General features: G+C 37.3%; 1 protein-coding gene across 3 annotated transcripts in view; it reads right to left on the bottom strand.

Moving 5' to 3' along the window:
• The window catches only part of EXOC2 (exocyst complex component 2), a 155,893-nt gene that overhangs the window by 98,883 nt on the left and 30,271 nt on the right, over positions 1-26,739 (bottom strand). The window contains exon 2 of one of the 3 annotated variants that reach the window (XM_081827798.1): positions 1,441-1,611. The exons of the other annotated variants lie outside the window; for them this stretch is intronic. The gene's annotated coding sequence lies outside the window, so the exon portion shown is untranslated. The remainder of the gene's footprint in view (positions 1-1,440; positions 1,612-26,739) is intronic. 3 annotated transcript variants of the gene reach the window in all.

Below are 26,739 nucleotides of genomic sequence, written 5' to 3'. Positions count from 1 at the left end.
GTATCAACCTGCACAGCAAACTGTGGAACTACTTGGGCCTCTTCCTCCCCTGCTCTTACACCTGTCAGCAAGGTCTGTAAGACCACCCTGCCCAACCTCACCTTGTCTGGATAAGTAGAATATTATTCTCTGAAGAAATTAAAGGGGAAAAAGGGAAAAAAGAACCAAAGATCTTGACATATAAGGGTCTTCCCCCCCAAAAAAGGTCTACTTGCAGTCATATCACCCAATGGAAAAGCCACTTGCAAACAAACTGACCATAAACAAACTAAACAAATCAGCTATTCCCAGACTCTAAAATATACAAGGACAGCCAAAGACTATAATGTAGTCAAGGAAAATATGTAAGAGAGAGATGGAAGTCAGATAAACAAAAAAATCCAGAGGACACAGATATAAGGCAGGTGTAATAGGCTAAATTGTGTCCCCTAAAAAATACCATGTTGCAGTTCTATGCCTAGATACGTCAGAGTGTGATAGTATTTAGAGATCAGGCCTTTAAAGAAGTAATTAAAGTGGGCGCCTGGGTGGCTTAGTTGGTTAAGCAACTGCCTTCGGCTCAGGTCATGATCCTGGAGTCCCAGGATCGAGTCCCACATCGGGCTCCCTGCTCAGCAGGGAGTCTGCTTCTCCCTCTAATCCTCCCCCTCTCATGTGCTCTCTCTCTCTCATTCTCTCTCTCAAATAAATAAATAAAATCTTTAAAAAGTAAAATGAGCTCATATAGGTGGAACCTAATCCAATATGATGGGTGTCTTTATAAGAAGAGGAGATTAGGACCCAGACACACACAAGGAAGACCATGTGAGGACACAGGGAGAGGTCACCTATCTACAAGCCAAGGAGAAAGGCCTCAGAAGGACTAACCCTGCTTACCCCATGTTCTTGAAACTCCAGTCTCCAGAATCATGAGACAATAAATTTCTGTTATTTAACTACTCAATCTGTCAGGCTTTGTTATCACAATCCTAGCAAACTAACACAGAAGAAAAACAACAACAACAACAAAAAAAAAAACCTTCAAAAGTATCATAAGCATTGATCCCAAATTAGTATCTGCAGAGGGAGAAGATTTTTATCTCAAAGAATAGGATGTCATGAAAAGGAATCAATCCAAGAATAAAAGCTCTTGAGGGAAAAAAAAAAAAAAAAGCTCCTGAAACTTTCAAAAGAGGCAAAAGAAACAAGATTTACATTGTCCTATTAATGCGAGAACTGGCATTGGTTTAACCAAAGGTAGTACTAAAGCAGCAAACAGCAGATGTATGTTTGAGAAGCGGGGGAGGGGGATAAAGAGGAAAGGGGGTTACACATTTTATCTAAAATTGACTATCAAGATAATGTCAGATTAGACACAGAATCTGGAAATGTGGAAGTGGATGCTCTAAGAGAGAGTTAAAGGAGTTTGGGGTATGTTATATAATAAAGAATGTTACTGACCTTTGTCCCTGATTTCTGGGAGATTCAAAATCCAAGAAGTATCTTTGTTATTCATGAGCCTTCAATACAGTATATACATAATATTCATGACAACTCAATATCAAGCCTGGCCAAACCAGAAAGAGCAACCATGTTGGGGGTTTTGAGCCACTTACATCAGTTTGGCCTCTTCTGGAAAAGAGGAATGGGGCGAGAGACTTGAGTTCAATCTCATGGCCAATGAGTCCATGCCTACATTACTTATTATTATTAATACAGCTGAAATAGCAAAATGACAACAAAAAACAAAGGACCAGACAGACATTACCATGCATCCAATAAACCAAATGAGACAACTCAATTTATCATGAACTTATCTCCTTCCCTATCTCACCTCTTGAATCAAACAATCAAAATCTTTCTGTCAGAATGCAAAGTCAACTATTCCTCTCAATTCTGTTGTTGCTTTCCCAGTTAAGACCTTCATCTTCCCTCCCTGGATACTGAAACAGACTTCAAACTGGTACTCTGTCCCTATATTCTCTCCACCGCAATCCACTCTCAGCAAACACCAGTTAATTCTCTAAAATACAGATCTAATCAACATCTTCCCAGATTAAAAAAAAAAAAAATCTCATGACACCCCACTACTCAGAAGTCTCCGGTGCCCACAAAATTCTTACTATTTTATTAAAACCTGTCACAGCTAGATTGACTATTCGGTATTTCCTACTTTGCCCTCAATCATTTCCCTCATTCATCCGACACTAACCATATAAGCCCATTCACCTTTAATGAACCATCAAGTACTTTCATGCCTTCATGATTTCATTTACCTTGTTTTGACTAAATAGCAAGTCTTTCAAAGTTTGTTAAATCCTTATCAATATTTCAAGGTCAATCTTAAATGTTACCTTCTCTAAAAGAGTCTCCCTGATCCCTCCTTCTACAATGCTTCTGATATTCTAATATTCACTGTGATAAATCTTAGATATCATGTTTATGACCCCTCTTTGAAAACACAAGATGTTTAATCAACTCCATACTCCCTGTAATACAGTACCTGACACAAAATACACATGCCATATGACTGCTGAAAGAAGTCACATAAATGTTTTCTGAATGTTTCATGATATCAGTGCAACACTGGACTTAAAATAGGATAAAGAGAAGAAATACATGGAGCAGCAAATAGAGACAGGGAGCTAGTAGGTATATACATGCAAAAATTTTTAAAAAGTTTAAAAGACATTTGTATACAACGGCATCAAAAAGAACAAAATACTCAGGAACAAATTTTACAAAAGAAGTGCAAAACCAGTACTTTGAAAACCATAAGACAGTGTTGAAAAAAATTAAAAACCTAAATAAATGGGAAGACATGGATAGGAAGACTTAATATTCGTAAGATGATAATACTCCTCAAGTTCATCTATAAATTAAACTCAATCCCTATCAAATTCTTGGCTGGCTTTTTTGCAGAAATTGATTGATCATTAAATTCTATGGAAATGGGAAGGACCTAGAATAGCCAGAGCAATCTTTAAAAACAGGAACAAGGGTGCCTGGGTGGCTCAGTCGTTAAGCGTCTGTCTGCCTTCAGCTCAGGTCATGATCCCAGGGTCCTGGGTTCAAGCCCCGCATCGGGCTCCCTGCTCGGCAGGAAGCCTGCTTCTCCCTCTGCCACTCCCCCTGCTTGTGTTCCTTCTCTCGCTGTGTCTCTCTCTGTCAAATAAATAAATAAAAATTTTTTTAAAAATAAATAAATAAATAAATAGATAGATAAAAACAGAAACAAGGTTGGAGGAGTCACATTTCCTGATTTCAAAACTTACTACAAGGCTATAATAATCAAGACAGTGTGGTACTGGCCTAAGGAAAGACATAGATCAATGGAATAGACTTGCGAATCCAGAAATAAACCCTTAAATACACAGTCAATTGATTTTTAACAATAGAAAAAAATATGTTTTTGAATAAATAGTGCTGGGACAACTTAACATCCATATGCAAAAAACTGCAGTTGGATCCCTTTCTTATAACACACACAAAAATTTACTCCAAATATACTATAGACCTAAACGTACAAGACAAAACTATAAAACTGAAGAAAACGTAGGAGTAAGTCTTTGTGATCTTGGGTTAGGCGAACCCTTCTTAGATATAACACCACAAGCAACAAAAGGAGAAAAAGAGATAAACTGGACTTGGTCAAAATTAAAAACCTTTGTGCTTCAAAGGACACCATTAAAAAAAGCAAAAAAGACAACCCATAGGAGAAAATATTTGCAAATAGTGTATCTGATAAGAGATTTCTACCTAGAATACATAAAGAGCAATTACAACTCATAGTAAGAGCAAATAATACAATTAAAAAATGGGAAAGGATCTGAATAGACATTTCTGCAAAAAAGATAAAAAAAAAGTCCAATAAAGACATGAATAGATGCTTAATGTCATTAGCCAAGGAAATGCAAATCAAACCCACAATGAAATATCACCTTATACCCACTAGAAGGCTATAATCAAAAAGGCAAAAAAAATTAATGTGTTGTCTTCATGTGGAGGTTCCTCAAAAAATTAAAAATAGAGCTACCCTATGACCCAGCAATTGCACTACTGGGTATTTACCCCAAAGACACAGATGTAGTGAAAAGAAGGGCCATATGCACCCCAATGTTCATAGCAGCAATGTCTGCAATAGCCAAACTGTGGAAAGAGCCGAGATGCCCTTCAACAGAAGAATGGATAAAGATGTGGTCCATATATACAATGGAATATTACTCAGCCATCAGAAAGGATGAATACCCAACTTTTCCATCAACATGGATGGGACTGGAGGAAATTATGCTAAGTGAAATAAGTCAAGCAGAGAAAGTCAATTATCATATGGTTTCACTTATTTGTGGAACATAAGGAATAGCATGGAGGACACTAGGAGAAGGAAGGGAAAAATAAAGGGGGGGGAAATGGGATGGGGAGACAAACCATGAGAGACTATGGACTCTGAGAAACAAAGTGAGGTTTGAGAGGGGAGGGGGTGGGGGGATGGGTTAGCCTGATGATGGGTATTAAGGAGGGCACGTATTACATGGAGCACTGGGTGTTATACGAAAACAATGAATCATGGAACACTACATCAAAAACTAAAGATGTACTGTATGGTGACTAACATAACAATAAAAATAAAATTAAAAAAATAATAATAATGTGTTGTCAATGATGTGGAGAAATTAGAACCACCATGCATTGCTGGTGGGAATATAAAAGATACAGCCACTCTGGAAAAGTTTGGCAGTTCCTTAGGAGGTTAAACACAGAGTTAATATAAAATTCATTGATTCCACTCCTAAGTAGCTACCCAAGAGAAATGAAAATATATGTCCACATAAAAACATGTCCATGAATGTTCACAGTAGCATTAATAAAAGTCAAAGAGTGGAATCAACTCAATAGTCTATAAATGGATGAATAAGAAAGTAAAATGTGGTATATCCATACAATGGAATATCATTTGGCATGAAAGAAAAAAGAAATGAAGTACTGGCATGTGCTTCAAAATGGATCAGCCTTGAAAACATTATAGTAAGTTAAAGAAGCCAGTCATAAAGAACCACACTCTGAATAACCACATTTATATACAAATGTCTGAAATAGGCAAATCTACAGAGACACAAAGTAACTGCCTAGGGCTGGAGAGGGGAGATTGGAAGGAACTGGAGTGACTTGCCAGTAAATATGGCCTTTTCAGTAGTGAAGAAAATTCTAAAGCTGATCGTGGTAATGGTGCACAACTATATGACTATGCTGAAAATCACTGAATTTTTCATTTAAATGGTTAAACTATATAGAATATGAATAAATCTATTTTAAAAAGACAACTGAAAAAATTCTTCAGATAGTTAGTTTAGACAGGAATACAATGGTAACTATTTTTGTTAGGATATTTCCGAGAATTTCAAAATCACTCACTCAATACACACAGATACTGGAAACTCAGTTTTCATCTGAGAGAACATTCCAGTCTAGTTAGCACAGAACAGCTAAACACAATCATAAAGCCACAGTCTTATGGCCTGAGGAATAGGAGGATGAAATTTTAAGCTAACAGAGTAGCTAGAGAGGAACAAGGGTGCCTGGGTGGCACAGTGGGTTAAGCGTCCAACTCTTGGTTTTGGCTCTGGTCATGATCTCAGGGTTGTGAGATCGAGCCCCGCATCAGCCAGGCTCTGAGCTGGGCACGGAGCCTGCTCGAGATTCTCTCTCCTTCTTCCTCTGCCCCTCCTGCTTGTGCACACATGCTCTCTTTCTCTCTAAAATAAATACATCTTTCAAAAAACAAAAAAAAAGAAAGAAAGAAAGGGAGGAAGGAAGGAAGGAAAGAAAAAGAAAGAAAGAAAGAAAGAAAGAAAGAAAGAAAGAAAGAAAGAAAGAAAGAAAGAAAGAAAGGAGAAACAAAGTTCTGGAGTAGAGGGAGCCACAGATGCACAAAAAATATTATTGAAACCCCTGGTTGACCCCTGAACTACACATTCATAGGATGCACAGGACAGACTCCAAGTAGCACAGTAGAGAGAAATAGCTTAAATAATGAAAGAAGTAAGCAGTGATTTCAGTTGCTGCCCACCACAGGGGAGACAAGAGTTTGAAATGTGAATCCAGTCAAATTAACAATGCCTGCTAAAAAACAAACAAACAAAGCTAACACTCTGCAGAATAACAGAACAGATTCCAAAGACTCTAAAGTGTAATACCCACATACCTAGGACACAATAAAAATGATGGGACCCATTAAAAAATGTGAAAAATATGTAGCCCCTAGTCAAGTAACAAAGTATACAATAGAAACAAGATGAGCCAAATTCAAATTAGTAAACAAGTATGTGAAAGAGTACAAAATAAGCTATTAAAGAAATATATAATGATAATGAATGGATATATGGCTACTCAAAATAGCAGAATTGAGATTATAAAAATAGAAATATAAAATGGAAATTCTAGAACAGGAAGGTACAGTATCTGAAATGAAAAATACACTGAGTTAAACAGAAAATAGTTGAAGAAACAGTGAACATGAACACAGATCAAGAAACTATATAATATAAAGAACAGGAAAAAGAAAAAGAACAGAGGTTCATTGACCTATGGAAAATATCAAACACTCTGGTATGAGTGGAATCTCAGAAGGAAAGAATAGAGAGAACGGAGCAGAAAATAATACTTGAAGAAAAAAAGGGTGAAATTTTCCCAAATTTATTGAAAACTATTATTTTCTGGGGTGCCTGGGTGGGCCAGTCATTAAGTGTCTGCCTTCAGCTCAGGTCATGATCCTAGTCCTGGGATTGAGCCCCGCATCAGGCTCCCTGCTCAGCGGGAGACCTGCTTCTCCTCCCACTCCCCCTGCTTGTGTTCCCTCTCTGTCTCTCTGTCAAATAAATAAATAATTAAAAAAAAAAAAAAACTATTATTTTCTAGATACCCAAGAAGTCCAGCAATCACCAGGCAAGATAAATACAAAGAAAATCACACCTAGACACACCGAAGTCAAACTGCTAAAAATCAATGATAAAGAAAAAAATCTTAAAAGCAGGCAGAGGAAAAACAGTGACACATTATATAATTAAGAATGACGGTATGATGATAACTTCTAATGAGAAAAATTAAAGGTCAAAAGACAAATGGAAGATCCTAAAGGGCTGAAAGGAATTTTTTAAAAAGTCAGAAATGAAGGTTTTTAAAAAGGAATTTTATGCTGCTGGGAAAACTGAATAGTCACATTCAAAAGAGCAAAACTGCATCCCTATCTTACACTATAATAAAAATCAACTTAAAGCAGATTAAAGATTTGAACATAAGACCTGAAACTGTAAAACTCATACAAGGAAAGACAGGACGTGAGAATTTTTTTTAAGATTTTATTTATTTACTTGAGAGAGAGAGGGGGAGAACAGAGAGGGAAAGTAAGAGGGAGAAGCAGACTCCCTGTTGAGCAGGGAGCCCGACATGGGGCTCAATCCCAGGACCCTGGGATCATGACCCAAGCCAAATGCAGACGCTTAACCTACTGAGCCACCCAGGTGCCCCTGGATGTAAGATTCTTTTTTTTTTTTTTTAAGATTTTGTTTATTTATTTGAGAGAGAGAGAATGAGAGACAGAGAGCATGAGAGGCAGGAGGGTCAGAGGGAGAAGCAGACTCCCTGCCGAGCAGGGAGCCCGATGCGGGACTCGATCCTGGGACTCCAGGATCATGACCTGGGCTGAAGGCAGTCGCTTAACCAACTGAGCCACCCAGGCGCCCTGGATGTAAGATTCTTGACACTTGTCTTGGCAATGATTTTTTTTGGATTTCACACCAAAAATAAAGGTAACAAGAGGAAAAATAAACAAGTAGAACTACATCAAACTAAAAAGCTTCTGCACTCCAAAGGAAACCAACAAAATCAAGGGCAATTATGGATGGGAGAAAATATTTGTAAACCATATATCCAACAGGGGGTTAACAACCAAAATTTAGAAGGAACTCGTACACCTCAAAAGCAAAAAAACCCAAACAATCCAAATAAAAAAGTGAACTGAGGATCTGAATAGACACTTTTCCAAAGAAGACATAGAAATGACCAACAAGAACATGAAAAGGTGCTCAAAGTGACTAATCATCAGGGAAATGCAAATCAAAAACACAATGACATGATCACCCCACACCTGTTAAGATGTCTATTATCAAAAAGACAAGAGATAACAAATGCCGGTTGTAGAGAAAAGGGAGTATTTATACATTGCTGGTGGGAGTGTAAACTGGTATAGCCACTATGGAAAACAGCATGGAGGTTCCTCAAGAAATTAAAAATAGTTTTTCACAATGGGTTTGCCACCAGAACAGAGGTGTCATGAAACCACTGCTAAATCCAAGCCAAAATGGGTAAGGAAAAGATTCAATCCTTTTCCATTGTCCTTAGACACATAGATTTGGGCAAGTCTACTACCACTAGCCATCTGATCTACAAATGCGGTAGGATCAACATAAGAACCATAACAGTATTTGAGAAGAAGCCTGCTGAGACGAGAAAGAGCTTCTTCAAGTATGCCTGGATCTTGGATGAACTGAAAGTTGAATGTGAGCATGGTATCATCATTGATATCTCTCTGTGGAACTGTGAGACTAGCAAGTGTTAGTGACCATCACTGATGCCTTAACACACAGAGATTTTATAAAAAAAAAAAAAAAAAAAAAAGATTAGAGGCATATGTCAGGGTAACCATGCTGTCCTGGTTGTTGTTGCTGGTGTTAATGAACTTGAAGCAAGAATGGGAATGATAAAGGACAGAAGCAGAAAAATGTTCACCTTTAGTCCTACAGCCTGCATAGGGATCAAATACATGCTGGTTGCTACATTCTTAAAGGGTCTCCTGACTGCCTGTAAATCTCACCAATAGTCAAGCACCAAGGAAATCTTGCAAAAGTAGTTTTACGTAGAAATTTGGAGAAAACATTTATGATCTAATACTCCATATATGTCCCCTCCCCCTTGAGCACTAAGCATATAACCACCAGCTTCATACAGCAAAAGTGCAGCTCTTTCTGTTCACTGGTCCTGTCCCTGTGCTACCTGAATACTTACTAAGTTGCACCGTGAAACATCTTGACCATCACACTCAACAATCCCACAACAGGAAGATCCATGAGTGTGCCCTTCTGGCTTACACACTGGGTGTGAAACAACTAATTATTGGTATTAACAAAATGGATTCCATTGAGCCACCCTACAGACAGAAGAGATATGAGGAAATTAATTAAGTCAGCACATAACATTAAGAAAACTGGCTACAACCCTGACATTCAGTAACATTTGTGCCAATTTCTGGTTGGAATGGTGACAACATGCCTTAGTCCAAAGGATGGAAAACAATCCTTAAATATGGCAATGCCAGTGGAACCACACTGCTTGAAGCTCTGAATTGCATCCTACAATCAACTCATCCAACTAACAAACCCCTGCATCTGTTCCTCTCCATCAAGACATCTATGAAATTGGTGGTATTGGTTCTATCCTTACAGGCTGAGTGAAAACTGTCAAACCCAGCATGATGGTCACCTTTGTTCCAGTCAACATTACAGCTTAAGCTTGAGTGAAGCTCTTCCTAGGGCCAATGTGAGCTTCAAGCAAGAATATGTCTGTCAAAGATGTTGATTAAGGTGACACAGCTGGTGACAGCAAAAATGACCCACCAACAGAAGCAACTGGCTTTATGGCTCATGTGATATCCTGAGCCACCCAGGCCAAATCAGTGCGGGCTGTGTGCCTGTGCTGGATGGTCACACAGCTTCATGCTGCTCACAAGTTTGCTGTGCTAAAAGACTAATCATAATTTTGAGAAGAAGCTGGAAGAAATTCTTGAAATGGGGATGCTGCCATTGTTGATATGGTTCCTGGCAAGTCCATATGTGTTGAGAGCTTCTCTTGACTATCCTCTTAGGGGTCATTGCTGTTCATGACATGAGACAGACAGTTGCTGTGGGTATCATCAAAGCAGTGGACAAGAAGGCTGCTGGAGCAGCCAAGGTCACCAAGTCTGCTCAGAAAGCTCAGAAATCTAAACGAATATTATCCCTAATACCTGCCACCCAAGTCTTAATCAGTGCTAGAAGAATAGTCTCAGGACTGTTGTCTCAATCAGCCATTTAAGTTTAAAAGACTAGTTAACAATAATAATGCAGATAAAACCTTAAGAAGGAAAGAAGAATAATTTGTGAACTATTTGGGGGTGTGTGTGTGTGTGTGTGCGCGCACATGCGTGCGCGTGCATGCAACAGTTCTAAGTTTTTAATTTCAAATTCAGTACTTTTTTTAATGGAAACAGCTTTACCAAAAATCTGTCACAGAATTTTGAGACCCATGAAAACAATGTTTAATGGGGGCGCCTGGGTGGTTTGGTCGGTTAAGCATCTGCTTTGGGCTCAGGTCCCAGTCCTCTTCCATTGGGCTCCCTGCTTAGCAGGGAGTCTGCTCTCCCTCTCCCTTTGCGCCTCCCTCTGTTCTTCTCCCTCCTCATGCATGCACTCTCTCAAATAAATAAAATCTTTAAAAATAAAAAAATTAAAAATAAAACAATATTTAATGAAGAAAAAAATTTTTAAAGAAACTTTCTTATGATGCAGCAATCCACTTCTGGATATATATCTCAAAGAAATGAAATCATTATCTCAAAGAGACATATGTACTCTCATGTTCATTGCAGCATTCATTATTCACAATAGCCAAGATATGGAAACAACCTATGTGTCCATCAATGGATGAATGGATAAAGAAAATGTAACATATACATCCAATGATTATTTAGAAAAGAAGGGAATCTTGCCATTTGTGACAACATGGATAAAACTGGAGAACATATGCTAAGTGAAATAAGGCAGAGAGAGAAAGACAAATATTACATGGTATCCCTCACATGTGGAACCTAAAAAAAACATCTTTTTAAAAAAGGCTAACTCATAGAAACAGAGCAAAATGATAGTTGTTAGGGGTTGTTGGGCAGGGGAAACGACAGAAAAGGATACAAACTTTCAGTTACAAGTAAGGCCTAAGGATCTAACGGTGACTACAGTTGATAACACTATATTGTATAATGGAAATTTGCTGGGAGAATAGAACTTAAGTGTTTTCACCAAAAAAATAAAAAAAGGGTAAATAGGTAAGGTGATAGATATGTAGATCAACCTAATTGTGGAATGTATATAATATCACAATGTATATAATACCAAATCATCAGGTTATATACTTTAAGTACATTATAATTTTGTCAGTTATATACCTCAATAAAGCTGGCAAAAAAAGGAATAAGATTGATTATTTTCAATAAAGGAACCTCATTGGGAACAAATCTGTATGACAAGAAATGCTGAAGGAATTTCTTCAATCTGAAGGAGAAATGACACCACACAGTAACTTGGAAGATTTTATAATGAGAAAGGATGAATTCATCAGGACATAACCATGTAAACTGTGTATACACCTAGTAATACAGCTTCAAAACACATGAAGCAAATGCTGAGTGAAAGGGTGAAAGAGCTAAAACCACAATTATGGTTAGAGATTTTATTTTATTTTTTAAGATTTTATTTATTTGACAAAGAGAGACACAGTGAGAGAGGGAACACAAGCAGGGGGAGTGGGAGAGGGAGAAGCAGGCTTCCCACTGAGCAGGGAGCCCGATGCGGGGCTCGATCCCAGGACCCTGGGATCATGACCTGGGCCAAAGGCAGACCCTTAAAGACTGAGCCACCCAGGTGTCCCATGGTTCGAGATTTTAATATACTCTTTACATAGGGGCACCTGGGTAGCTCAGTCAGTTAAGTGTCTGAGTCTTGATTTCAGCTCAGGGTCATGAGATCAAGCCCCATGTCGGACTCTGCACTGGGTATGGAACATGCTTAGGATTCTCTTTCCCTCTCCCAATGCCCCACCCCAGCCCCTTCCCCCACTCACATGCCCATATACTCTCTCTAAATAAATAAATAGGAATAATAGTTAAACAAAAGTACAAAAATTTGTAAGGCTATAGAATATATGAACAACACTACTGATCATCTTGACCTGACATTTACCAAAGCTCCTCTTCAAGTGTCTAAAGAATGTTCACTAAGATAGACTATATGCTGGGCCTAAAGTAAGTCACACTGATTTCCAAAGACTGAAATTCCAAAGACTACAAAGGAATTAAATCAGAAAGCTACAGCAATACAATCCGGAGAAAAGTATCCAAGTATTTGGAAATTAAATAACAAACTTAAATAATCCAACAGTCAAAAAAAAAAATGAAGAGGGAAACAAACAAAAATTTTGAACTGAATGTTAATGAAAATATAATCAAAATTTGTGAGATGTAGCCAAAGCAGTGCTTTAAAAGTTTATAATAAGAGGAGAAAGATTAAAATTAAGGATATATGTTTCTATCTTAAGAAATTAGAAAAGGCCAAGCTAATAATTAAACACAAAGGGGTAGGGAGGTAACATACTGGTAATAAAAAAACAAACAAACAAAAAAATCAAGAAAAAATTGTAAAGCCATAAGTCTTTCTGCAAAAATTAACCAATAAACCCTAGCAAAATTCTCTTTAAAAAAAAGAAACACAGGGGTGCCTGGGTGGCTCAGTTGTTAAGCGTCTGCCTTCAGCTCAGGTTATGATCCAAGGATCCTGGGATCGAGCCCCGCATAGGGCTCCCTGCTCCGTGGGAAGCCTGCTTCTCCCTCTCCCACTCCCCCGCTTGTGTTCCCTCTCTTGCTGTGTCTCTCTCTCTGTCAAATAAATAAATAAAATCCAAAAAAAAAAAAAAAAGAAAGAAAGAAACACAAATTACCAATCTCAGGAATGAAAGGGCAGATAACTATAGATACTAAAGATATTTTTTAAAGAGTAATGAAGGAATATTATGAAAAACTTCAGGCCAATGAATTTTATAACTTGGATGAAGTAGAAAATTTCCTTAAAAGGATAAGTTACCAAACTAACACAAGATAAATAAGAACTCTCAATACCTTCATGTTTATTAAATAAATTGAATTCATCATCAAAAACTTTCCTACAAAGAAAACTCCAGACCTAGTGGTTTCACTGATAAAATCTACCAAACATTTAAGGAAGAAATAATACCAAGCCTACATGTATTATTTCAGAAAACAGAAGTAGTGGAAAGACATCATGACCATGTGGGGTTTATCCCAGCCATGCAAAGATAGTTTAACTTTCAAAACCCACTCACTATAAATCACATTAAAGTAAAAAGAAAAATGATGTATATATCTAAATAGATACAGAAATGTTATTCAACACCTATTCATGATTTTAAAAACCTCAACAAACTAGGAATAGAAAAGATCTCTTAACTAAGAAAGGAAAATGGGGGACGCCTGGGTGGCTCAGTCCGTTAAGCGTCTGCCTTCGGCTTAGGTCATGATCCCAGGGTCCTGGGATCGAGCCCCAAGTAGGGCTCCCTGTTCAGCGGGAAGCCTGCTTCTCCCTCTCCCCAGCCCCCAGCTCATGCTCTCTCTCAAATAAATAAATAAAATCTTTAAAAAAAAAAAAAAGAAGAAGAAAGGAAAATGGGGTGCGAGGGACCATCGAACATTGCACAGATGATGAAATATACAATGCTTTTTCTTCCTCTAAGACCAGTAATAAGGCAAGAATGTCTCTCTCATCTTGTCTACTTAACACTGTTCTAGAGGTCCAAGCCAGTGCAATAAGACAATAAGGCTAAAGAAATAAATGGCATAAAGATCACAAAGGAAGGGGCACTCAGTCAGTTAAGCGTCTGCCTTCGGCTCAGGTCATGATCCTAGGGTCCTGGGATTGAGACCCGCATCGGGCTCCCAGCTCAGCCGGGAGCCTGCTTCTCTCTCTGCCCCTCCCCCCAGCTCACTCACGCTCTCTCTCTCTGTCTGAAAAAAATAAATAAAATTTAAAAAAAAAAGATCGCAAAGAAAGAAGTATTTTCCACTTATAGATGACATGATTGTTTGCAAAGAAAATCTTAGGGAATCTGCTAAGCAACTAATAGTATTAATAACTGAATTTAGCAAGACCTTAGTATTCATGTAGCTCTTTTAAAATTCTAGTGGGAGGGCGCCTGGGTGGCCCAGATGGTTAAGCGTCTGCCTTCGGCTCAGGTCACGATCCCGGGATCCTGGGATCGAGTCCCGCATCGGGCTCCCTGCTCCTTGGGAGCCTGCTTCTCCCTCTGCTTCTCTCTCTCTGTCTCTCATGAATAAATAAATAAAATAAAATAAAATTCTAGTGGGAAATAATTAGAAACAAAATTTTTAAAGTTCTATTTAAGAATATCATCATAAAAACCAAAATACTTAAAAACACATTTAATAAAAACAATGTACAAGATTTCTTGAAAACCTTAAAATATAGCAGAGAGGAAAAAAAAAGACCGAAATAAGTGAAGATCTATACAATTTCTACAGGCCAGAAGACTCAAGGTTATTGAAATATCAATTCTTCCCAAACTGAAGTATAAGTTGCAAGCTCATGTAAAGAAACTGGCAAGCTGATGACAAAATTCCTATAGATATTCAAAGAACCTACAATAGCCAGAACAATTTTAAGGGGAAAAAAGTTACAACTCTTAGAGAATATGATTTAAAGACTTATTATAAAACTACAGTAATCAAGGCAGTGAGTTGTTGGCATAAGGATAACCTAATGAATGAGCAGAACAGAGCAGAGTTCAGAAATGGAGCCACACTTATATAACCAGTTGATTTTTGACAACACAACAAAATTCAAGGCAAATAAAAAGTACTTTAATCAAATGGTGTTGAAATAACTAGGTATCCACATGGGGGGGGAAAGGGAACCTAAATACAGCTTCACACCACTTACAAAAATTAATTCAAAATGGATCACAGATCTAAGCATAAAAGTTAAAATTATAAACAATAAAGAAGAGAATACCTCCATACCTGGAGATTTTTTTCAACATGGCAACAATAACCATACAATGAAAAACCTGATATATTTAGACTTCATCAAAATTAAAACTTTCTCAAATTGGCAAGGATGCAAAGAAAGGGGAACCCTCTTACACTGTTGGTGGGAATGCAAACTGGTGCAGCCACTCTGGAAAACAGTATGGAGGTTCCTCAAAAAGTTAGAAATAGAACTATCCTACAACCCAGCAATTATACTACTACGTATTTATCCAAAGGATACAAACATAGTGACTTGAAGAGGAACCTGCACCCCAATGTTTATAGCAGCAATGTCCACAACAGCCAAACTATGGAAAGAGTGCAGATGTCCATTGACAGATGAATGGATAATGGGATTGAGTCCCACATCGGGCTCCCTGCTCAGCGGGGAGTCTGCTTCTCCCTCTGCTGCTCCCCCTGTTTGTGCTCTCTCGCTCAAGCTTGTGTGCTCTCTCTCTCTCTCTCTCTCTAGCACACACTCTCTCAAATAAATAAAATCTTTAAAAAAAAAGTAAGATTTGGCTTTAAAAAAAAACAGACATCCATCTTGACAAGATTCGAACATCACTTCTGTGATCCTGCCAAAAATGCATAACCCAAAACTCATCATCAGGCTACTTGAATTCACAGATATTCTACGAAATAATTGGTCTGTATTCTTTGAAAATGTCAAGGTCAAGAAAAACAAAGGCTGAAGAACTGTTCTATATTAAAGGACACTAAAGAGGCATTACAACTAAATGTACTGCATGATCCTCGATAGATTCTAGAAGTAGAAAAAAATACTTCCTGGAAAGTAGATAATTGGACAAATTATCACCATGTGCATTTGAACTATGGATTAGATGGTACGGTATTAATATTAAATTCTGACTTTGATAAGCATACTGTGGTAATATAAGAGAATGTCCTTTTTCTTAATAATTACATACTGAAAAATTTAAGAGAAGAATGATGTTTGCACCATATTTTCAAATGATTCAAACAAATATACACTGATTGACAGAATAAAAATAAATGGAGGAAAAAAAACATATGAGAATGTAGGTGGGTTGGGGGGTGGGTTAAATAGGTGATGGGGATTAAGGAGGGCACTTGTAATGAGCACCAGGTGTTGTATGGAAATGTTGAATCACTAAATTCTTCACCTGAAATTAATATTACACTATATTGTTAACTAGAATTTAAATAAAAACTTGGGGGAAAAAAAGCATAAAAAAGAAAAGTAAACAATTGGTGAGTCTAGTTAAGAGTTTACAGTTGTCATTTATCACAATTTTTAAAAAAAACTTTATAGGAGTGAGTTGCTTTTACTATTTTTGAAAGTTTTAAGTTTGAAGCTGTATCAAAATAAAAAGTTATCAAAAATAATGCCTTGGTAATATTTTAAAATAAAGCAAAATTAAATCAAATTATATTCTCCTGCTAATCAATATATAAAGCCCACTGTTAGTCAAAAGATATTTATTTTCACATTCACATTAGCAAAATAACAAATGAGCAATGAATAAACAGTTATTAAACAACAGATGTGCTAAAACCAGTGTTTGGTTGAAAAAAAAAAGAATGGTAAATCAAGTCCCATATATTTAACTACATTTAATAAATACACTAAAATTATAGAAATTTCAGAAGTATTCTTTTAATGGGTCATACTATTATTTCTTTAAACATGTTTCTAAATACATACAAAAGACTAAAAAGCCTGTTTTGAGAATGTGCTTGAGAACTATTATCAATTGATAAGCCTGAAATCTGGTAAGGTAACACATATTAATAAAAACTTTCAAGAGAGCAAAGACATATTTCAACACAAAGTTCTGACAACTCCTTTAATAAACAGAAATTATATTGCCCCAAAGATACCATAACACTGCACGGAAAACAAACACTAGGGAAAGAATGGGTAATTAAGCTGCCTCATTGATTAATGTCTACAGTTCTTGACAAAGGAAAATGCTTCATTCAGTTGGCATGGAAAATCAGACCACCACTGAGTGGTGATTTAATAATATATATTAATCCCTGTCCACAGTATTAGACTATAAAGCAGATAAGCATGTGGCTTCAACTTATTTCAGAATCTGGTCTAGTTCACATAAAGAATAAATTTTTAAGCAGAAATATTCTACAATCCTCATTTCCAGAAAAAGAGTAGGGTGAAAACATAAGAAACTACCATTGACATTAATATTACTGAAAAGGAGGGCGCCTGGGTGGCTCAGTCGTTAAGCGTCTGCCTTCGGCTCAGGTCATGATCCCAGGGTCCTGGGATGGAGCCCCGCATCAGGCTCTCTGCTCAGCGGGAAGCCTGCTTCTCCCTCTCCCACTCCTCCTGCTTATGTTCCCTCTCTCGCTGTCTGTCAAATAAATAAATAAAATCTTAAACAAAAATATTACTGAAAAGGTGATTAATAAAATATTAAACTGTCAGCTACCCTTCACATGGTGGTGCTGATTATCAGTAGAGGGACATGCCAGTATTCCAGAGTCAAAGCCAAGAGACTTGATCTAATTAATGTCTAGACTCCTCATCTGAAGAAACTGTAACCCAGAGATGTTAAATGATTTTTTCAAGGTCACACACCTAATTATTTATAAAACAGACCAGATCCTTGGTTTCCTGACACATAGGAGTCTAATTATCACTCTTTCCTTTACACCACCCTACATACTATGAGGTCATTTTTGTATCTGATAGCCCACATTCTGAGAACCTTAGTTGTTTCCTATATGACTGAGGTATGTATGCTCATCCTGGTGTGAAACAGAATTGAAATTAGAATACCTCTAATTTAAAAACAAAAACAAAAACAAAAAACCTAAGACAAGGCATTTCCAATCTACTCCCAGTATTTCAAATCCATTTTGAGGGCATGATCATAATCTTAACTGTGTTACCTTCAAAGTTTGTCCAAATAAAGTAATGTCTGGTAACAATAGGTAATGTCTGGGCCACAACTGATAGTCATGAATCAAAAAGTATGATCTATTTTCTTATTTATGATTGAGGAATACAGCTGTGTTCCAGATATAGAAATCAGAGGCAGCTGAAAATCCAGCATTAATTATATCAGTTCATATATAAAAATTAGTGTTATGTCCCCAAACATAGGCAAACCATTATCTCAGGAAGACCATCAAGCCATTTAATTTAGAAATATAAGAATATCTACTTTTTACACTACAATGTCCAAAACACATACAACAGTGCCTACCACATAGTATGTACTCAGTAATTATTTGTGGAATTATGGAAAGAGATGTCTCTTTTCAACCCACCTCTAATTAGAAATACCCTACTTTATGTTATGTTTAGCATCACAAATAAATAATCTCTTATGACTCTCAGGAAAGAGTCTAAGCCTTAAGAAAACAATTTGTTTCTGAACATTTTCAGTTTCACAACCATGCTAACAGGGATATTTTTAAAGGAAAATTCTCATCTATAGTTGTCATTAAGTGCCTACAAATTTGCCTCACCAAGATTTTCCAAATGCAATAAACTAAGAGTCTATGAAAATTTGTCCTAAGGTCTTTCTTATGTAAATATACTAAGCAGAGGTTAACAAAAGTTTGACTTTGCCTGTCATAAACCTTATTTAATTAAAACAATATAATCTTTATATTACACAGCCATTTAAGATCATGAAAGAGGTAAGGAATAAAGTGAATAAACCTACCCTAAAAGTACACACACCACAAGCTAATTTTATCTTTTGAAAGCAAAATGACAGAAACAAGAAGTAGCTGTTATTACTCACATAAGGAAAATAATTGCAGATACAAAATAAGCCATTTTTATTAGGCAATATCCTTGCCCAAGGACACTAATAATAAATACAGGATTAAATGACACAAATGGGCAAATGAAAAAGGTTGACAGTACTGGAGTACCTATTTGGAATTTCACATATATTCACAGGTATATGTAAATGGGTCGCAAATTATGATATACTGACTCTTAGCCTAAGAACTGTATATACCATATCCTGTCAGTTACCAAACAGGGTTACAAGTTTGCTTAAAAAGAATCTTAATTCTGATGTGTCTCAGACTCAGATTAATTTATGAAGCATTTTTCAACTACCTAGACCTGTATGGGGATAAACAAAACTAGGAGGACCTTTATAGAAATTAACCGCTAATAAATACTTGCCTGATCTCTTGTGATATTGGTACAGTAGACTTATACATAAGTAAGTATATATCATTCATAGTATACTTATGAGTGACATTTTTAGTAGTGGAATAAAAAGAAATAGTATAAGTGTGTCATATAAATAAGCCAGTATAGTTTTTAGCAAATGATACTTAGGGAGAAAGTAAAAACTACACATTTATGGGTATAAGGAATCACTTTAAATACATTTCATTACTGATTTATTTTCTGAAGATACAGTGAAACATAAAGGCATGTTTTCTTGCTTCTTAGTAGTGTTTTTCTAAAAAAAAGAAAAAAGCTGAAATAATTTCTAAACTTGATGCTTTGATTTTTAAATGTGAGGTTTTGGTCTTCCAGGGAATTATTTTGTGGCAAACAAATTCCTTCCTACCTGCAAGAACAAAGGATATCTTCACACAAGGATGATATGACAATGGCTTATAACATGTTTTGGACTTTTTTCATTTAAATTTTATCTTTTTAGGTAAGGAATAGATTCGCATGGTGATCTAGATATATTTTAATAAACAAAAGTATATCCAAGCTGTAAGTCTCTGAATTAAGTCTTGACAGACCAAGCTCAAAAATTTAACGTCTATAAATAGTTTGGAGATCTGGGTTCTAAAATGGGTTCTGGCATTAACAATTAAAAATCCTTAGTTACTTTTATGCTCTCTGAAACTGTTTTCTCATCTATAAATAAGGTGTTTAGATGAGATCATCCCTAAAGCCCTTTTAATTCTTGATTCTATGAAAATCTTACTTATAAGACCAGGCTTTTAAATTCAATTACTAATATAAGACTAGAAATGGGCAGTCCATAGCTTTTCACAATTAAACTAAACTATAATAAGAACACGTTATTATTTTAAAATTTTTGTATTCATTATAAACAATTTTTACTAGATCATTAAAAGAATCTGAATTTTTAAGATCTTATATTTAGATGTTACAGTATGAGATGGCCTAATAATTTTTTTTTAATAGCAACGTATCTGTAGGTTAAGTAGAGGAGTAAATAACCCCTCTCATTTTCCAAAGTTACATTTCAAAGACCAGGCTACAAAACTTTTATAGATACTTTCTGTTAATGAATTATTAAAAGTTAACCATTATAATAACTCACCATAGATTAAAATGCACAATTATTTATTTTCCAAAACAAACCATAGGTTTTCTTCATTTCCCTGGTTTTATTTAATATAGGGAATAGAAACAGAAACAAAGACAGAGACAGAGGAAGAGAGAGACTGAGGGAAGGAAGGAGAGGAGAGGTGATGAAATAGGTAAAAAGGCAGACTTTTACTACAGCTTTAAAATTCTCATTTAATTAATAAACCAAAGAAAAAATTGGAAAAGATACTATAAACAAGCATGGTAAGTCATTTTTGTGTTATGCACAGAAAAAAAAAGTATGCATATCTTATAATTTTCTAAGTATTTGTTTTGCGTTTTCATCTTTCATTTAAAGTGGACAAAAATGCTGATGAGGGCGGGGGATTTTTAAAACATTAAAAATCACTTTTAAAAAAACAATCTTTACAAACAGCTTTGAAAATATTCACAAAGCAATTGTGTATAACTCAGAAGTTAGAAAAAAAAACTTAAGCTATAATTCTGAAATAGTTATGTGCTAATAATTTTAAAATATATTTGAAATACTTTTGAAAACAACTGTTTAATCTTCCTATATTGAAACCCTCAGAGTACTGAAATGTAATCTATTCAAACTGAAAGAGATCTTAAAGAGCCAGAGTTCAAGTGACTTGCCTAGGTCTCATGTTTCTGTGTTCTTTCCACAACACCATGAATGGAATTTGGAAATCAGCAAAACAAAATAAATTAACAAATTGAAGCATTTTATCACCAAATCTAGTAGGAAATTATTCATTACTGATTAAAATGTAGTCATGAGAATTTACTGAGTCTGCAAAAAATAAAGGCTGTCAGGTTAATGGCTCCTCTTATTGCATAAGCCATTAAAAAAACTAAAATTTAATATGAAAGAATATGAACCTTCCCTCTAATCACTGTACCAGTCCTTTATAACCCCTCCTTCCTCTTCTCAAAATAATGAAACATTAAGAATCATTTTCTAAACAGAATAACATAATACTATACGGAAAAAATGGAAACTTGGTTTATATAAAAGTTACCCATAAGAAAAATCTTAGTCCACATAAATTATTTCCTTGAATCCTTGTGAATAAGATGCATTATCAATGAACCTAATAAATAACCAATTCAAGCTCTGTAGATGATAAATCTAAAACCATGAATATATACTTTGACAAAACACAGCTTAACAAAAACTATGCGATATGCACAAATACTAAATACCTTATATCTTTCAGATAGCATATTAAGCTCTCTAAAATAAGAAAAGTCCCTCACAAAATTATACTTGTTTTAAAAGAATGAAGTTCCCATTTCACACAGTAGCATTTTATAATAAAAACTGATCCATTGTTTCAGAAATTCAACGTTTTTATTTTGTTACAATCCTTTTTCCCCAAAAAAGTTAAAGTAGAAAGTCTTTTTCTTGTTGCCATCTTAAAAAGTATGGAAAAAAAAAAAAACTGACAAAGTCAATAAACATACAAATGAACTATCCAATTCTTTCACCAATGATTTTTTTTAATAAGATCTTTGCAAAGGAAGAAGAGCTCAGCAAAATGTACATTCCATATAGGCTAGTGAGGGTGCAGACTTGCAAGCCAATTAACTTGGGGTCTGTTTCAGTTTTGAAAAGACCATAAGCTTTACCAAAAAAAAAAAATACATATATATATTTTATATATATATATTAAAATATATATATATATATACAGGCTGCTTGAATTTTTCTGAGGCAGGAATGAAATACTGAAGAGAGACATCTTCACGAACCAGAACAAGATGAAGAAGAGTATTGCTCAAAACATTGCATAAGACTGTTACAGGATTTATTTGCTGTCCCTTGAAAAACTGCAGAAGCTTCCTACTCTCTACTAGCACTTGCACCATGTTCTCCAGGTTTCTGTCTTGAGGCATATCCTGAGCAGATTTTGGAAGATTTCCAAAAAAAAAACCAAAAACCTTTTAATAGACTTCAATTTCTTTCTTTCTTTTTTTTTTTTTAAAGATTTTATTTATTTATTTGAGAGAGAGAGAATGAGAGACAGAGAGCACCAGAGGGAAGAGGGCAGAGGGAGAAGCAGAACCCCTGCCGAGCAGGGAGCCCGATGCGGGACTCGATCCCGGGACTCCAGGATCATGACCTGAGCCGAAGGCAGTCGCTTAACCAACTGAGCCACCCAGGCGCCCTAGACTTCAATTTCTACACTGAAGTTCATTTTGCCACTTAGATTTGTTTCAACCAGCACTTGATCGCCCAAGTGCTATCCTTTCTACACTGCTCTTGAGTCTTCAAAGCCAGAAGATAAACACTAACATCACAGGCTTTCATACCAGGCTCCGGGAAATCTTCCCATGCCCTTGGGGGAAGTACCCTTAAAGGCCCATCAAATGGATCAAGTACCACCACAGGAGTTCAACCTGTGGGCAATGGCAGCTCCACAGACACAGTGAGGTGGGGACGCCACTTGTTGGTCAACTGGGGCTTCAAGGTAAGAGGCATTCCCTGTGCTCCTTGCTATTCCGAACAAATGCTCAGATGTCAGCTCTAAATAAATCTCCTTTAACTCTTCTGAAACATCTTCCACGTGAAAATGGTGGAAGAAGTCTCCCTGCCTCACCTCATACCACACTCTGGCATCGCAGATGACCCTGGAGTCATCAGGCCTAAAGCACAGGCTTGTCTTAGAACATGTGGAGCACAAAGACTCTCACTAGCTTTGATATGGTGCCACTGATATGAATAAAGAGCTCTATAAAGTCCTCGCCAGTGATGCTGGCACAAAACTTCATGATGCCATGAAGACTGCATCCAGAGTTTGGTAGGAGGGGACCCCAAGTGTGGCAGATCCCAACAGAGCCAACCCTCAGGTTCCACTTACGTTCAGGCCCCCCGAGCAGGGCCACAAGGTATGGCAGACCTAGGGCCCCTAAAACCAAGGCCTCTGTTCCAATCTTCTTCCCTCCACCTCCTCCCTTAAAAAGAGCTTCACTGTTACCACTCTGATTGTTAAAAGGATAGGTACTCCACCACAGAAATGTCTAAATATTCTTTCTAAACTGTAAGAAGAAAATTGAAATCATCACTCCTACAACCACTTTCAACCTTGTTGGTATATACAATAATACTGTCTTAATCAGGGGGTGCCTGGGTGGCTCAGCTGGTTAAGCATCCGACTCTTGGTTTCAGCTCAGGTCATTATCTCAGGGTCATGAGATCAAGCCCCAAGTCACGATCCTCGCTCCGCTCAGAGTCTGCTTGTCCCTCTCACTCTGCTCCTCCCCACACACCCCTGGCACCATCCCCCCCACTCTTTCTCCCTAATAAAAAAAAATTTTTAAATTAAAAAACAAATACTGTCTTCATCAACCAGGACATATATGTAGCTATATAGATATAGATATATGTTTCTGGACCCTCTATATTTTGTCCCATTGATCTATTTTGCAACTATAACATAATGATTTAATTTCTATATTTTAATTAAATATCCAATAGGACAATTAATTTTTAACAAGTTATTTTAGCCATCTTGTCACAGGTATTGATATATATGAACTTTATTGTGTGGGGTACCTGGGTGGCTCAGTTGGTTAAGACTCTAACTCTTGATTTCCACTCAGGTCATGCATGATCTCAGGGTTCTGTCAGGCTCTACGCTCAGCATGGAGTCTGCTTGGGATTCTGTGTCACTGTCTTCCTCTCCCCCTCCCCCACCTTGTTATCTCTAAAGAAATAAATAAATAAAATCTTAAGAAAATATTAAGATTCTAAAGATAATCCTATGAAAATTTTGATGGGATTATCAACACCCTGACATACTATATTCCTGCTTCTTTCTCTATCTCCACTGATTAGACTGTAAGTTCCAGGAGAGAAGGGGTTTTTATATTTCCATGGATAGCTATATACCCAGCACTTAGAACATTCATCTGGATATACTGACGCTCAACACATATTTGTTAAATGAACAAATGTATCGATTACATTAACTATTTAGATAATCTCAGGATATTTAAATTATCTACAACACTGAATCGTCCCACTTATTCAAATCATTTATAACTGTTAATAAACTATTCAGCTCTGTTCAAAGAGCCCAGGTAACTTATCTTGAAGCTAGTCAACTTACTGAGCACTGAGTCTCTCTCAATTGAAATCATTTTCCAAGTGATCTTTTAGGTTTTCTCTGTAGAAAATCTTATTACCTTAAAATACTATAATAATTTTGGCTTTTACTCTTCAATATTTATGTGTCCTTTATTTTAACGGCCTTACTGCATTTGCTATAACTTCTAAAACAATACTGAGAAGCATAGTATTAGCAAGTATCTTTGTCTTATTTCTAACTATAAAAGGCAAGCTGTAATCATGAAGGTGGTACACAGATCAATGGAACACAACACAGAACTCAGAAATGGACCCTCAACTCTATGGTCAACTAATCTTTGATAAAGCAGGAAAGAATATCCAAGGGAAAAAAAACAGTCTTCAACAAATGGTGTTGGTAAAATTGGACAGCCACATGCAGAAGAATGAAACTGGACCACTTCCTTACACCATACACAAAAACAGACTCAAAATGGATAAAAGACCTAAATGTGAGACAGGAATTCATCAAAATCCTAGAGGAGAACACAGGAAGCAACCTCTCTGACACTGGCCACAGCAACACCTTCCTAGACACAACTCCAAAGGCAAGGGAAACAAAGGCAAAAGTGAACTACTGGGGAGAAAGAAAAGATGATGGAGGAGTAGGGGACCCTATTCCAACTGGTCCCCGGAATTGAGCTGGATATCTACCAGACCACTCTAAGCACCCACGAAATCAGCCTGAGATGTAAGAAAATAGATCCAGATCTCTACAAACAGAATATCACAGGCGGTTGGTTTCAAGGTACGAAGCGGGGAGCCGTGATTCTGCAGGCAGATATCGGAGGATAAATGGCAGCGGGAGGGTGCCTGGCTGTGGGGATCCTACACCGCCGGTGAGCGACAGCCTCGCGCGCTGGGGACGGTGCACAGACTTGCAGACTGGTAGCGGTGGGGAAAGGACTTTAGGGCAGCCCCCGGGACGGAAACCCAGAGCGGTGGGGTTGCGTGTGCGAACTGGAAGCGGCTGGCGGTTTTAGAAGCACAAAGGGCAGAGACGTGCCCCAACCTGGAGGCAGGACTGGGAGCCTTGCGCAACCCAGGACCCTGCAGTTTATAGCAGCACAGACAGAAACAGAGAGACTGTGGCTGGAGAGCTCACTGAAGAATAGACTGCGACCTCTCTGCTCTGAGGCAGAGGGTTGGAAAGGGTCTCTTCTGCTCTGACTCTCGGAAGAGAAGCGGAAAGCTGCCAGGGAAAGCTGCCAGAGAACAAAAGCCCCAAAAAACTGGTTCCCACGGAGACCATCCCCCACCACAGGGGGGCAGGGCAACTCTGCCCAAACGGTTGCCTGAGTAACTGTGTGGCAGGCCCCTCCCCCAGAAGACAGGCTGGGAAAACAAGAGGCCAGCAACCTTAAGGTCCCTAGAAAACAGGTGCATCTTGCTTGGGTTCTGGTCAATAATTTGGACTTTATACATTCCTCAACCACCCATCAACAGAATGACTAAGAGGAAGAACCCCCGAAATAGAAGACTCAGAGATGATGACTTATGCAGCAGATGTACAAATGGATGCAGATATAACCGAGATGTCGGAGAGGGAATTCAGGCTAGCAGTTGTGAAGACAATAGCTAGAATGGAGAAATCAATTAATGGCAACATAGAGTCTCTAAGGGCAGAAATGAAAGCTGAACTGGCAAAACTTAAAAATGCTATCAGTGAGATATAATCTAATCTAGAAAATCTAACAGCTAGGGTAAATGAGCAGAAGAACGAATAAGTGAGCTGGAAGACAATTTAATAGATAAAAAGGGAAAAGAAGAGGCCAGGGAAAAACAACTCAGAATCCATGAAAATTGAATCAGAGAAATAAGTGGCACCATGAAGCGTTCCAATGTCAAAATTATTGGAATCCCGGAGGGAGTGGAGAGAGGACTAGAAGATATATCTGAGCAAATAGTAGCTGAGAATTTCCCTAATCTGGGGAATGAAACAAACATTCGTGTCCTAGAGGCAGAGAGGACCCCTCCCAAGATCAAGGAAAACAGGCCAACACCCCGGCATGTAATAGTAAAACTCACAAATCTTAGAACCAAGGAAACCATCTTAAGGGCAGTTAGGGGGAAAAGATTCCTTACGTACAGAGGGAGGAATATCACAATAACGTCAGACCTATCCACAGAGACCTGGCAAGCCAGAAAGGCCTGGCAAGACACATTCAGGGTACTAAACAAGAAGAACATGCAGCCAACAATACTTTATCTGGCAAGGCTTTCATTTAGAATGGATAGAGAGATGCAGAACTTCCAAGACTGGCAGAAACTGAAAGAATAACGTGACCACTAAACCGGCCCTGCAAGAAATATTAAGGGGGGTTCTATAAAAGGAGAAAGACCCCAAGAGTGATTTACAACAGAAATTTACAGGGACAATCTATAAAAACAACGTCTTCACAGGCAACA

This window comes from Leptonychotes weddellii, chromosome 8 (assembly GCF_054177405.1).
Source record: "Leptonychotes weddellii isolate Sample4059 chromosome 8, ASM5417740v2, whole genome shotgun sequence".
Classification (NCBI taxonomy): Eukaryota; Metazoa; Chordata; class Mammalia; order Carnivora; family Phocidae; genus Leptonychotes; species Leptonychotes weddellii.
This window is presented reverse-complemented; position numbering and strand designations above follow the sequence as displayed.